Here is a 12,497-nt window from a genome sequence, read left to right as displayed (position 1 = left end):
AGAAGGACCTGTAGTGTCGGCCATTACTACCTCTTGCGGTCAGCATTCCACATTCTCACTGCTCTAACTGTAAAGAACCTTTTCCTATTTAGCTGCCGGAATCACCTATCTTCCGCCCGTAATGAGAGCCCATGCTTTGCCCCGCTGTCCAGCACGGGACACTGCTTCCCGCAGACAGCAGACGCAGCCGACACGCCCCCTTGTGTTAAGCCATGCCCCTTACCCTTCCGTATTCAGTGCAGTACGTATCAGCCGGTCATCCCTGCACCACAGAGCCTTACACCACACATTGGCTGCTTTGTGCGCACAGGACCTGTGGTGAGGTCACAGGAGGGGAGGAGTCAGGGGTCACATGATCATGTCCTCCGTGGATTGCAGGACTCGGCTGTGCTGGTTGCCAACTTGCCATGGTGCTGCTGGATGAGGTAAGTAAGCTGCCTTGTGTGTGGGGTCAGGAGGTGTTTACAGTGTGGATGTAGCAGAGCCATGTGTGTACGAGGTGTTTGGAGCGGAGCCGTGTCTGAACAAGGTGTATGGAGCGGAGCCATGTGTGTATGAGGTGTATGGAGCAGAGCCGTGTGTGTATGAGGTGTATGGAGCGGAGCTGAATCTGTACAAGGTGTATGGAGCGGAGCCGTGTGTGCATGAGGTGTACGGAGCAGAGCCGTGTGCATGAGGTGTATGGAGCGGAGCCATGTGTGTATGAGGTGTATGGAGCGGAGCCGTGTGTATGAGGTGTATGAGGTGTATGGAGCGGAGCTAAATGTGTAAGAGGTGTATGGAGCGGAGCTGAATGTGTACAAGGTGTATGGAGCTGAATGTGTACAAGGTGTATGGAGCAGAGCCGTGTATGTATGAGGTGTATGGAGCAGAGCCGTGTGTGTAAGAGGTGTATGGAGCAGAGCCGTGTGTTTAAGAGGTGTACGGAGCAGAGCCGTGTGTGTACGAGGTGTATGGAGCGGAGCCGTGTGTGCATGAGGTGTACGGAGCGGAGCCGTGTGTGCATGAGGTGTATGGAGCGGAGCCATGTGTGTATGAGGTGTATGGAGCAGAGCCGTGTGTATGAGGTGTACGGAGCGGAGCTAAATGTGTTATGACCCCAATGGCAGAGGGTCTCAGAAGTAAATACCAAGTCTGCAAACACAAAAAACCAGCTCATAGGGCAGTGGTAACTGGGCTGACCATATATCTAATCCTAGCACCACAAATAGCAGCAGCTGGGGAACGTGCCTACGTTGGTTCTAGACGTCTCGCGCCAGCCGGAGAACTAACTAACGCTAGAAGGGAAAAGATAGACCTTTCTTGCCTCCAGAGAAAAGACCCCAAAAGTTGGATACAAGCCCCCAACAAATAATAACGGTGAGGTAAGAAGAAAAGACAAACGTAAGAATGAACTAGGTATTTAGCAAAGAGAGGCCCACTGACTAATAGCAGAATATAGTAAGATGACTTATACGGTCAGCAAAAACCCTATCAAAATTTCCACGCTGGATATTCAAGAACCCCCGAACCGTCTAACGGCCCGGGGGGAGAATACCAGCCCCCTAGAGCTTCCAGCAAAATCAGGAATCACATTTAGTACAAGCTGGACAAAAAATAAGAGCAAAGCAATTAACCAAAAAACAAGGAAGCAGGACTTAGCTTAATTTTGCAGGAACCAGGATCAGCAGACAGGAGCAAACAGAAAGGACTGATTACAACTATGCCAGGCACCAGACTGAGGATTCAGGAAGTTCATATAGCAACACCCCTGGACTAACGACCCAGGTGGGTGCCAAACAGAGGAAAGACAATCCCAGAGTCATATCACTAGTGACCACAAGAGGGAGCCAAAAAAGTCTAATTCACAACATAAATGTGTACGAGGTGTATGGAGCGGAGCCGCGTGTGTACAAGTTGTACGGAGCAGAGCCGCGTGTGTACGAGGTGTATGGAGCGGAGCACGTGTGTACAGAGCAGAGCAGTGTGTGCAAAGTGTATGGAGTGCAGCTGCGTGTGTAGGAGTAGCTATGTGTGGCCATTATACGGTACGAAGTATCATGTGCGGCCAATATACAGTATGGAGCATCATGTGCGGCCAATATACAGTATGGAGCATCATGTGCAGTCATTATACAGTATGGAGCATCATGTGCGGTCATTATACAGTATGGAGCATCATGTGCGGCCAATATACAGTATGGAGCATCATGTGCGGCCAATATACAGTATGGAGCATCATGTGCGGCCATTATACAGTATGGAGCATCATGTGTGGTCATTATACAGTATGGAGCATCATGTGCGGTCATTATACAGTATGGAGCATGATGTGCGGTCATTATACAGTATGGAGCATCATGTGTGGTCATTATACAGTATGGAGCATCATGTGCGGTCATTATACAGTATGGAGCACTGTGTGGCCATATTTTTTTGTTTATAATTATTGTATATGAAACAGTGTGATCAGCAGTGCTAAATGGGTGTGGTTGGGACGTGGATATGGGTGTGACTAGTTATGAATGGGAGTGGTCAGAGGTGTGGCCTAAAATTTGCCGCGGCGCGCAAACTTTGTCCCTCTTTCCCAACTTCAAAAGTTGGGAGGTATGCCTAAAATCTTGTTTGCTTTTGCGGCTGCTGCTTGTCATTGAGTGCTGCTGCTCAGCTTATTTGTAACCAGAATCCCCCCTCCTTCTCCTGTTCTGTAGTCCCGAGTATTCTCCCATCTAATGTATATGCAGCAATAGGATTACTCCGTCCCAGGCGAATTACTCTACATTTATCTACATTAAACATCATCTGCCAAGTGTTTGCCCATTCAGACTCTTGGCGGATCATTTTGCCTTATTATAATTTCAAGGCCAGATGTTAATATCCTACCCAGTCAATAATACACATCACTCTGGATGGTGCAATACACTGGATGGTTAGATATCACAGGGGGTGACACAGACACTTGATGATTACACATTACACTGGGTGGCTCAGACACTTCATTGTTACTAATCCCTGGTTGGTACAGAGGCTTGCTGGTTGCACATCACACTGGATGGTACAATACAGTGTATGGTTCCTTGTCACACCTATTGAAAGAAGACATTCAAAGTATGCAGATATTAACTTTCGCAGTAAACTTCTGAACAGTCCTCCATGGGGGCCATCCAGTCAAGTTGCAATCAAAATGTCCGCCTGATTTTTTACCGATCCTAAATTGCCGCTTCTGGTCTCTAGGAATCTAATGTCTGCTACAGCCAGGACGCACCAGTCACATGGACGCTGGTGAGCACTGAGCCTTTAATTTTCACACAATTCATAACCAATATTGTTAAGGTGCAAATAGGCACAACAGCCAACGCTCTGAACAGGAGCATAGTCCCGGACCACTGGGCGGTCAGAACAGTCTCCATCCAATTCCTTCTTAGCGAGGGAGCTGTCGCCGTTTGCCATTAGCCTACAACAGCAGCACAACCAGTAGTACTCTGGTATCCGCTCTGGCCTGGTATGGCAGGGATGTTGTAGGCAGCGGCCGTCACCTCAACACACCACAGGCCCATTGGTGCACAGCCAACATGGGGCAGACTGCAGGACACATCGTGTACATAACATCCATCACACGGCACCAACAAGGAGCCTTTCCGGAAGTGCTCAGCGCGCAGGTTCTCCCACCGATACAGCATTTCTACAGTCGGCGCTGCAGCCTCCACTGGCAACATGGGCTGTGAGCTGTGCTGGGAGCAGGTCCTCTTGGGCCACATTCTGAAAGGGGTTGTGTCTGATGGCTTGAACCCTTTAAGACCGATTATCCCGAACAACTAGAGATCCTATTATCCAGCAGACGGGCTGTAATCTGTAACAGCCATCATCAGTGTAATTATATTACTATTATTGCTACACTAAAAGCTGATAACTGATTGCCCGGAGCAGCCGCACATCCATCCATCCTCCTTACATACTGGTGAGTCAGTGCTCTTAAAGGGGTTCTCCGCTCTGGACGATCCTTATTTCTAGAAACAAAAACCTGTTATAATAAAAAGCTGATCATCGAGTGTAAAGCGCTCGTGCACTGCAATGGAGTTTATCTAAAGGTCTCCTTTTTCTAGAGTCCCACGTGTGGCCGGCCTTGATCACTGATATGTCTGAGACATGATCCTAGGATGCACTATTGCTCCATATGCCGGAGGCCACATAATACACTGCGAGTGCCAGCTGTGTTGTACCTCTAACATCAGCGATGGCCACTAGCTGCGATGGTACATAGATGCCACAGTCCGTCTCTGGCAGTGACCCTAAAGCAAAAGCCCTAAGATGCAATCACAGGGTGGCCGGTAGGTTGCCACTCCAGATGGGGACCTGCTAGTGGCTCCCATCGCCGCCATCTTGGTACTCCTGTGAAACCCAGCAGTGATTTTCACTATATAAGATAAGTGAAATGTGGCAGTATACAGGGCTACATCTAGAAAAAACAGCCATGATCGCAGGATCAAAAGTTTTAAGTCCCCCAGGGGTGATAAAAAAAAAAAATGCAAAAAAATATTAGAAAAGAAAATTCTGGAAGTATAGAAAATATAAAAGAAAAATCCTTTTTGTGCCAAAATAAAAATACAGATATTTAAACATAATAATAGAAAAATAGAATCAAATCGACCAAAATGTGAAATAAAAGGTGATCATAAGATCAAAAAGAGGAAAAAAAAAACTGTTTGCATCCCTTTTTTCCCCAAAACAGAAAGAAATAAAAAAATTCATAAAAAACAGAATCAAAACGTCAAAAAGTGAAATAAAATAAGTGAAATAAAAAATGATCATAAGATTAAAAAAAAATTATAATAATGATGATGATGAACAGGTTCAAAATGCCAAAAAGGAAAATAAAGAATGAAATAAAAATGTTAATAAGATCAAAAAAAGAAAAAAACAACAAAAGTTTATATCTCCTCGCCCCAAAAAAATAATTAAATACTGAATCAAAACACCAAACAGTGAACCAAAGATTGATCACAAGATAAAAAAAGTTTGAATCCCTTTTTCCCCAAAACAAACAAAAAAATCTAATAATAATAATGATAATAATCAGAATCAAAACACCAAAACAGTATATTAAAATGTGATCATTAGATTACTGTACAGCGATCCAGATATTCGCATTTGGCACCATATTCCTTAAGGGGGTATTCTCATCTCCAAGATCCTATCCTAACCCCTTCACCCCCAAGGGTGGTTTGCACGTTATGGACGGGGCCAATTTTTACAATTCTGACCACTGTCCCTTTATGAGGTTATAACTCTGGAACGCTTCAACGGATCCCGGTGATTCTGACATTGTTTTCTCATGACATATTGTACTTCATGATAGTGGTAAAATTTCTTTGATATTACCTGCGTTTATTTGTGAAAAAAACGGAAATTTGGCGAAAATTTTGAAAATTTTGCAATTTTTCAACTTTGAATTTTTATGCAATTAAATCACAGTGATATGTCACACAAAATACTTAATAAGTAACATTTCCCACATGTCTACTTTACATCAGCCCAATTTTGGAACCAAAATTTTTTTTTGTTAGGGAGTTATAAGGGTTAAAATTTGACCAGCAATTTCTCATTTTCACAACACCATTTTTTTTTTAGGGACCACATCTCATTTGAAGTCATTTTGAGGGGTCTATATGATAGAAAATACCCAAGTGTGACACCATTCTAAAAACTGCACCCCTCAAGGTGCTCAAAACCACATTCAAGAAGTTTATTAACCCTTCAGGTGTTTCACAGGTATTTTTGGAATGTTTAAATAAAAATGAGCATTTAACTTTTTTTTCACACAAAATTTACTTCAGCTCCAATTTGTTTTATTTTACCAAGGGTAACAGGAGAAAATGGATGCCAAAAGATGTTGTACAATTTGTCCTGAGTACGCCAATACCCCATATGTGGGGGTAAACCACTGTTTGGGCGCATGACAGAGCTCGGAAGCGAAGGAGCGCCATTTGACTTTTCAATGCAAAATTGACTGGAATTGAGATGGGACACCATGTTGCGTTTGGAGAGCCCCTGATATGCCTAAACATTGAAACCCCCCACAAGTGACACCATTTTGGAAAGTAGACCCCCTAAGGAGCTTATCTAGAGGTGTGGTGAGCACTTTGACTCACCAAGTGCTTCACAGAAGTTTATAATGCAGAACCGTAAAAATAAAAAATCATATTTTTTCTCAAAAATTATCTTTTCACCCCCAATTTTTTATTTTCCCAAGGGTAAGAGAAGAAATTGGACCCCAAAAGTTGTTGTACAATTTGTCCTGAGTACGCTGATACCCCATATGTGGGGGTAAACCACTGTTTGGGCGCATGGGAGAGCTCGGAAGGGAAGGAGCGCCGTTTGACTTTTCAATGCAAAATTGACAGGAATTGAGGTGGGACGCCATGTTGCATTTGGAGAGCCACTAATGTGCCTAAACATTGAAACCCCCCACAAGTGACACCATTTTGGAAAGTAGACCCCCTAAGGAACTTATCTAGAGGTGTGGTGAGCACTTTGACCCACCAAGTGCTTCACAGAAGTTTATAATGCAGAGCCGTAAAAATAAAACAAACATTTTTTTCCCACAAAAATTATTTTTTAGCCCCCAGTTTTGTATTTTCCTGAGGGTAACAGGAGAAATTGGACCCCAAAAGTTGTTGTCCAATTTGTCCTGAGTACGCTGATACCCCATATGTGGGGGGGAACCACTGTTTGGGTGCATGGGAGGGCTCGGAAGGGATGGAGCGCCATTTTGAATGCAGACTTAGATGGAATGGTCTGCAGGCGTCACATTGCGTTTGCAGAGCCCTAATGTACCTAAACAGTAAAAAAAAAACACAAGTGACACCATTTTGGAAAGTAGACCCCCTAAGCAACTCATCTAGATGTGTTGTGAGAGTTTTGAACCCTCAAGTGTTTCACTACAGTTTATAACGCATAGCCGTGAAAAAAAACAAAAACATTTTCACCCCAAAATTATTTTTTAGCCCCCAGTTTTGTATTTTCCCAAGGGTAACAGGAGAAATTGGACCCCAAAAGTTGTTGTCCAATTTGTCCTGAGTACGCTGATACCCCATATGTGGGAGGGAACCACTGTTTGGGCGCATGGGAGGGCTCGGAAGGGAAGGAGCGCCATTTGGAATGCAGACTTAGATGGAATGGTTTGCAGGCGTCAGATTGCATTTGCAGAGGCCCTAATGTACCTAAACAGTAGAAACCCACCACAAGTGACACCATTTTGGAAAGTAGACCCCCTAAGGAACTCATCTAGATGTGTTGTGAGAGCTTTGAACCCCCAATTGTTTCACTACAGTTTATAACGCAGAGCCATGCAAATAAAAAATATTTTTTTTCCACAAAAATTATTTTTTAGCCTCCAGTTTTGTATTTTCCCAAGGGTAACAGGAGAAATTGGACCCCAAAAGTTGTTCTCCAATGTGTTCCGAGTACGCTGATACCCCATATGTTGGGGTAAACCCCTGTTTGGGCGCACGGGAGAGCTCGGAAGGGAAGGAGCACTGTTTTACTTTTTCAACGCAGAATTGGCTGAAATTGAGATCGGACGCCATGTCGCGTTTGGAGAGCCCCTGATGTGCCTAAACAGTGGAAACCCCCCAATTATAACTGAAACCCTAATCCAAACACACCCCTAACCCTAATTCCAACGGTAACCCTAACCACACCTCTAACCCAGACACACCCCTAACCCTAATCCCAACCCTATTCCCAACCGTAGATGTAGTCCAAACCCTAACCCTAACTTTAGCCCCAACCCTTAACCCTAACTTTAGCCCCAACCCTAACTGTAGCCTTAACCCTAACCCTAGCCCCAACCCTAACCCTAGCCCCAACCCTAACCCTAGCCCCAACCCTAGCCCCAACCCTAACCCTAGCCCCAACCCTAGCCCCAACCCTAACCCTAGCCCCAACCCTAGTCCCAGCCCTAACCCTAGCCCCAGCCCTAACCCTAGCCCCTGCCCTAACCCTAGCCCCAACCCTAACCCTAGCCCCAACCCTAACCCTAGCCCCAACCCTAACCCTAGCCCCAACCCTAGCCCCAACCCTAACCCTAGCCCCAACCCTAACCCTAACCCTAGCCCTAATGGTAAAATGGAAATAAATACATTTTTTTATTTTTTTTTATTTTTCCCTAACTAAGGGGGTGATGAAAGGGGTTTTGATTTACTTTTATAGCGGGTTTTTTAGCGGATTTTTATGATTGGCGGCTGTCACACACTGAAAGAAGCTTTTTATTGCAAAAAATATTTTTTGCGTTACCACATTTTGAGAGCTATAATTTTTCCATATTTGAGTCCACAGAGTCATGTGAGGTCTTGTTTTTTGCGGAACGAGTTGACGTTTTTATTGATAACATGTTCAGGCACGGGAGATTTTTTGATCGCTTTTTATTCCGATTTTTGTGAGGCAGAATGATCAAAAACCAGCTATTCATGAATTTCTTTTGGGGGAGGCGTTTATACCGTTCCGCGTTTGGTAAAATTGATAAAGCAGTTTTATTCTTCGGGTCAGTACGATTACAGCAATATCTCATTTACATCATTTTTTTATGTTTTGGCGCTTCTATACGATAAAAACTATTTTATAGAAAAAATAATTATTTTGGCATCGCTTTATTCTGAGGACTATAACTTTTTTATTTTTTCGCTGATGATGCTATATGGCGGCTCATTTTTTGCGGGACAAGATGACGTTTGCAGCGGTACCATGGTTATTTATATCCGTCTTTTTGATCGCGTGTTATTGCACTTTTTGTTTGGCGGTATGAGAATAAAGCGTTGTTTTTTGCCTCGTTTTTTTTTTTTTTTTTTTACGGTGTTCACTGCAGGGGTTAACTAGTGATATAGTTTTATAGGTGGGGTCGTTACGGACGCGGTGATACTAAATATGTGTACTTTTATTGTTTGGTTTTTTTTTATTTAGATAAAGGAATGTATTTATGGGAATAATATTTTTTTTTTTTCTTTATTTAGGAATTTTTTTTTTTATTTTTTTTTTTTACACATGTGGGAATTTTTTTTACTTTGTCCCAGGGGGGGACATTACAGATCGCTGATCTCACAGTGTGCACAGCACTCTGTGAGATCTCCGATCTCACTTACAGCCGTGCAGGCTGCAGCTTTCATCTGCAGCCTGCTCGGCACCCGGAAGTGATCCCTGCAGGACCCGGATGCAGCCCCGCGGCCATTTTGGATCCGGGGCCTGCAGGGATAGGAGGTAGGAGACCCCCGGAGCAACGCGATCACATCGCGTTGCTCCGGGGGTCTCAGGGAAGCACGCAGGGAGCCCCCTCCCTGCACGATGCTTCCCTGTACCGCCGGCACACCGCGATCATGTTTCATCGCGGTGTGCCGGGGGTTAATGTGCCGGGGGCGGTCCGTGACCGCTCCTGGCACATAGTGCCGGATGTCAGCTGCGATAGGCAGCTGACACCCGGCCGCGATCGGCCGCGCTCCCCCCGTGAGCGCGGCCGATCGTGCTGGACGTACTATTCCGTCCTTGGGAATTAGGGCCCACCCCACATGGACGGAATAGTACGTCCGATGACAGAAAGGGGTTAATATACAGGTCCTTCTCAAAAAATTAGCATATAGTGTTAAATTTCATTATTTACCATAATGTAATGATTACAATTAAACTTTCATATATTATAGATTCATTATCCACCAACTGAAATTTGTCAGGTCTTTTATTGTTTTAATACTGATGATTTTGGCATACAACTCCTGATAACCCAAAAAACCTGTCTCAATAAATTAGCATATTTCACCCGTCCAATCAAATCAAAGTGTTTTTTAATAACAAACAAAAAAACCATCAAATAATAATGTTCAGTTATGCACTCAATACTTGGTCGGGAATCCTTTGGCAGAAATGACTGCTTCAATGCGGCGTGGCATGGAGGCAATCAGCCTGTGACACTGCTGAGATGTTATGGAGGCCCAGGATGCTTCAATAGCGGCCTTAAGCTCATCCAGAGTGTTGGGTCTTGCGTCTCTCAACTTTCTCTTCACAATATCCCACAGATTCTCTATGGGGTTCAGGTCAGGAGAGTTGGCAGGCCAATTGAGCACAGTAATACCATGGTCAGTAAACCATTTACCAGTGGTTTTGGCACTGTGAGCAGGTGCCAGGTCGTGCTGAAAAATGAAATCTTCATCTCCATAAAGCATTTCAGCCGATGGAAGCATGAAGTGCTCCAAAATCTCCTGATAGCTAGCTGCATTGACCCTGCCCTTGATGAAACACAGTGGACCAACACCAGCAGCTGACATGGCACCCCACACCATCACTGACTGTGGTTACTTGACACTGGACTTCAGGCATTTTGGCATTTCCTTCTCCCCAGTCTTCCTCCAGACTCTGGCACCTTGATTTCCGAATGACATGCAAAATTTTCTTTCATCAGAAAAAAGTACTTGGGACCACTTAGCAACAGTCCAGTGCTGCTTCTCTGTAGCCCAGGTCAGGCGCTTCTGCCACTGTTTATGGTTCAAAAGTGGCTTTACCTGGGGAATGCGGCACCTGTAGCCCATTTCCTGCACACGCCTGTGCACGGTGGCTCTGGATGTTTCCACACCAGACTCAGTCCACTGCTTCCTCAGGTTCCCCAAGGTCTGGAATCGGTCCTTCTCCACAATCTTCCTCAGGGTCCGGTCACCTCTTCTCGTTGTACAGCGTTTTCTGCCACATTGTTTCCTTCCAACAGACTTACCATTGAGGTGCCTTGATACAGCACTCTGGGAACAGCCTATTTGTTGAGAAATTTCTTTCTGGGTCTTACCCTCTTGCTTGAGGGTGTCAATGATGGCCTTCTTGACATCTGTCAGGTCGCTAGTCTTACCCATGATGGGGGTTTTGAGTAATGAACCAGGCAGGGAGTTTTTAAAAGCCTCAGGTATCTTTTGCATGTGTTTAGAGTTAATTAGTTGATTCAGAAGATTAGGGTAATAGGTCGTTTAGAGAACCTTTTCTTGATATGCTAATTTATTGAGACAGGTTTTTTCGGTTATCAGGAGTTGTATGCCAAAATCATCAGTATTAAAACAATAAAAGACCTGACAAATTTCAGTTGGTGGATAATGAATCTATAATATATGAAAGTTTAATTGTAATCATTACATTATGGTAAATAATGAAATTTAACACTATATGCTAATTTTTTGAGAAGGACCTGTATAGTAGGTGTAATAATATTATTATTATTATTACTATTATTAATCCCTCCAATTAGAAATGTAGTATAGTTCTTCTGATTCGCTATGTCTCTTTCCTCATGTGCAGACATTACATGACCTTAGGTATCCATGGTTACGACCACAAGCAACTAGCTGTCACTGTGGTCGTAACCAAGGATACCTAGGTCCTGCAATGTCTGCACATGAGGAAAGAATCAGTAGATCTATACTATATTTCTAATTGGAAGCATTTGCTAATATTATTATACCTACTACATATTGGGATAGGATCTTGCAGATGGGAATACCCCATGGGGTTTTACATATGACTGCATGGATTCCTCCTGCAAAGTATTAGCTGATGGAAACCATTCAATGACAAATTCGGCTCTGCTCTTCTTGCACAAAAGATGTTACAGGGACAGAATCTCTTATCGATTTCCTGGACACCCCCTCCCCCACCATCCTGGATACATCAATTATTAATATAGGGTTATAATAAAAAGTTCCCACAGATACACAGCACCGTCCCATCTATAATTCCCTGGCTGGATCCTTACTGAACATCCGGCTCAGGAGTCATCTGAACCGCCATCATTCACAGCTCTGGCAGATTTACGGAATCGATCCATAGGGCTCATGGTATCCGTGATATGGACGGGCTTACCAGAGATCAAAGTCTCGAAAACTATGGATTTAAAGGGGCTGTATGAGAATAGGCTGCTTTTTCTAGATGTAGCGCCATTATTGCTCACAGGTTGCTTGTAGTATTGCAGCTCACTTCCATTCACTGTAGGAAAAGCAAGAATTAGGTTGACATATACCAGCCCTAATGAAAGCATACAATATGCCGGTTGCCAACTTGTTTTTTAGTTTTTCTCTGAACATCTTTTTACAAAAAAAAACACAGACATTACATATAGGTGGAAAACCTGAAAAGCAAATTAAAAGCAGGTATCAAGAATCCTCCAGGAATTTTCACCGATGCTTAGCATCCTGCATTTACACCTTGCACCACTAGATGGTGCTGTCTTCAGAGCAGAAGCCCAGACTTAGCGGCCATGTGGCAGATAACGGACTGGGGTGGTGGAGTATATTTATCAGTACAACATATGCTGCGTCTTAGGGTACCGTCACACAGTGCCATTTTGATCGCTACGACGGCACGATCCGTGACGTCGCAGCGATCGTATGATTATCGCTCCAGCGTCGTAGACTGCGGTCACACGTTGCAATCACGGCGCTGGAGCGATGCCGAAGTCCCCGGGTAACCAGGGTAAACATCGGGTTACTAAGCGCAGGGCC

Source organism: Ranitomeya variabilis, chromosome 2 (assembly GCF_051348905.1).
Source record: "Ranitomeya variabilis isolate aRanVar5 chromosome 2, aRanVar5.hap1, whole genome shotgun sequence".
Lineage (NCBI taxonomy): Eukaryota > Metazoa > Chordata > Amphibia > Anura > Dendrobatidae > Ranitomeya > Ranitomeya variabilis.
This window is presented reverse-complemented; position numbering follows the sequence as displayed.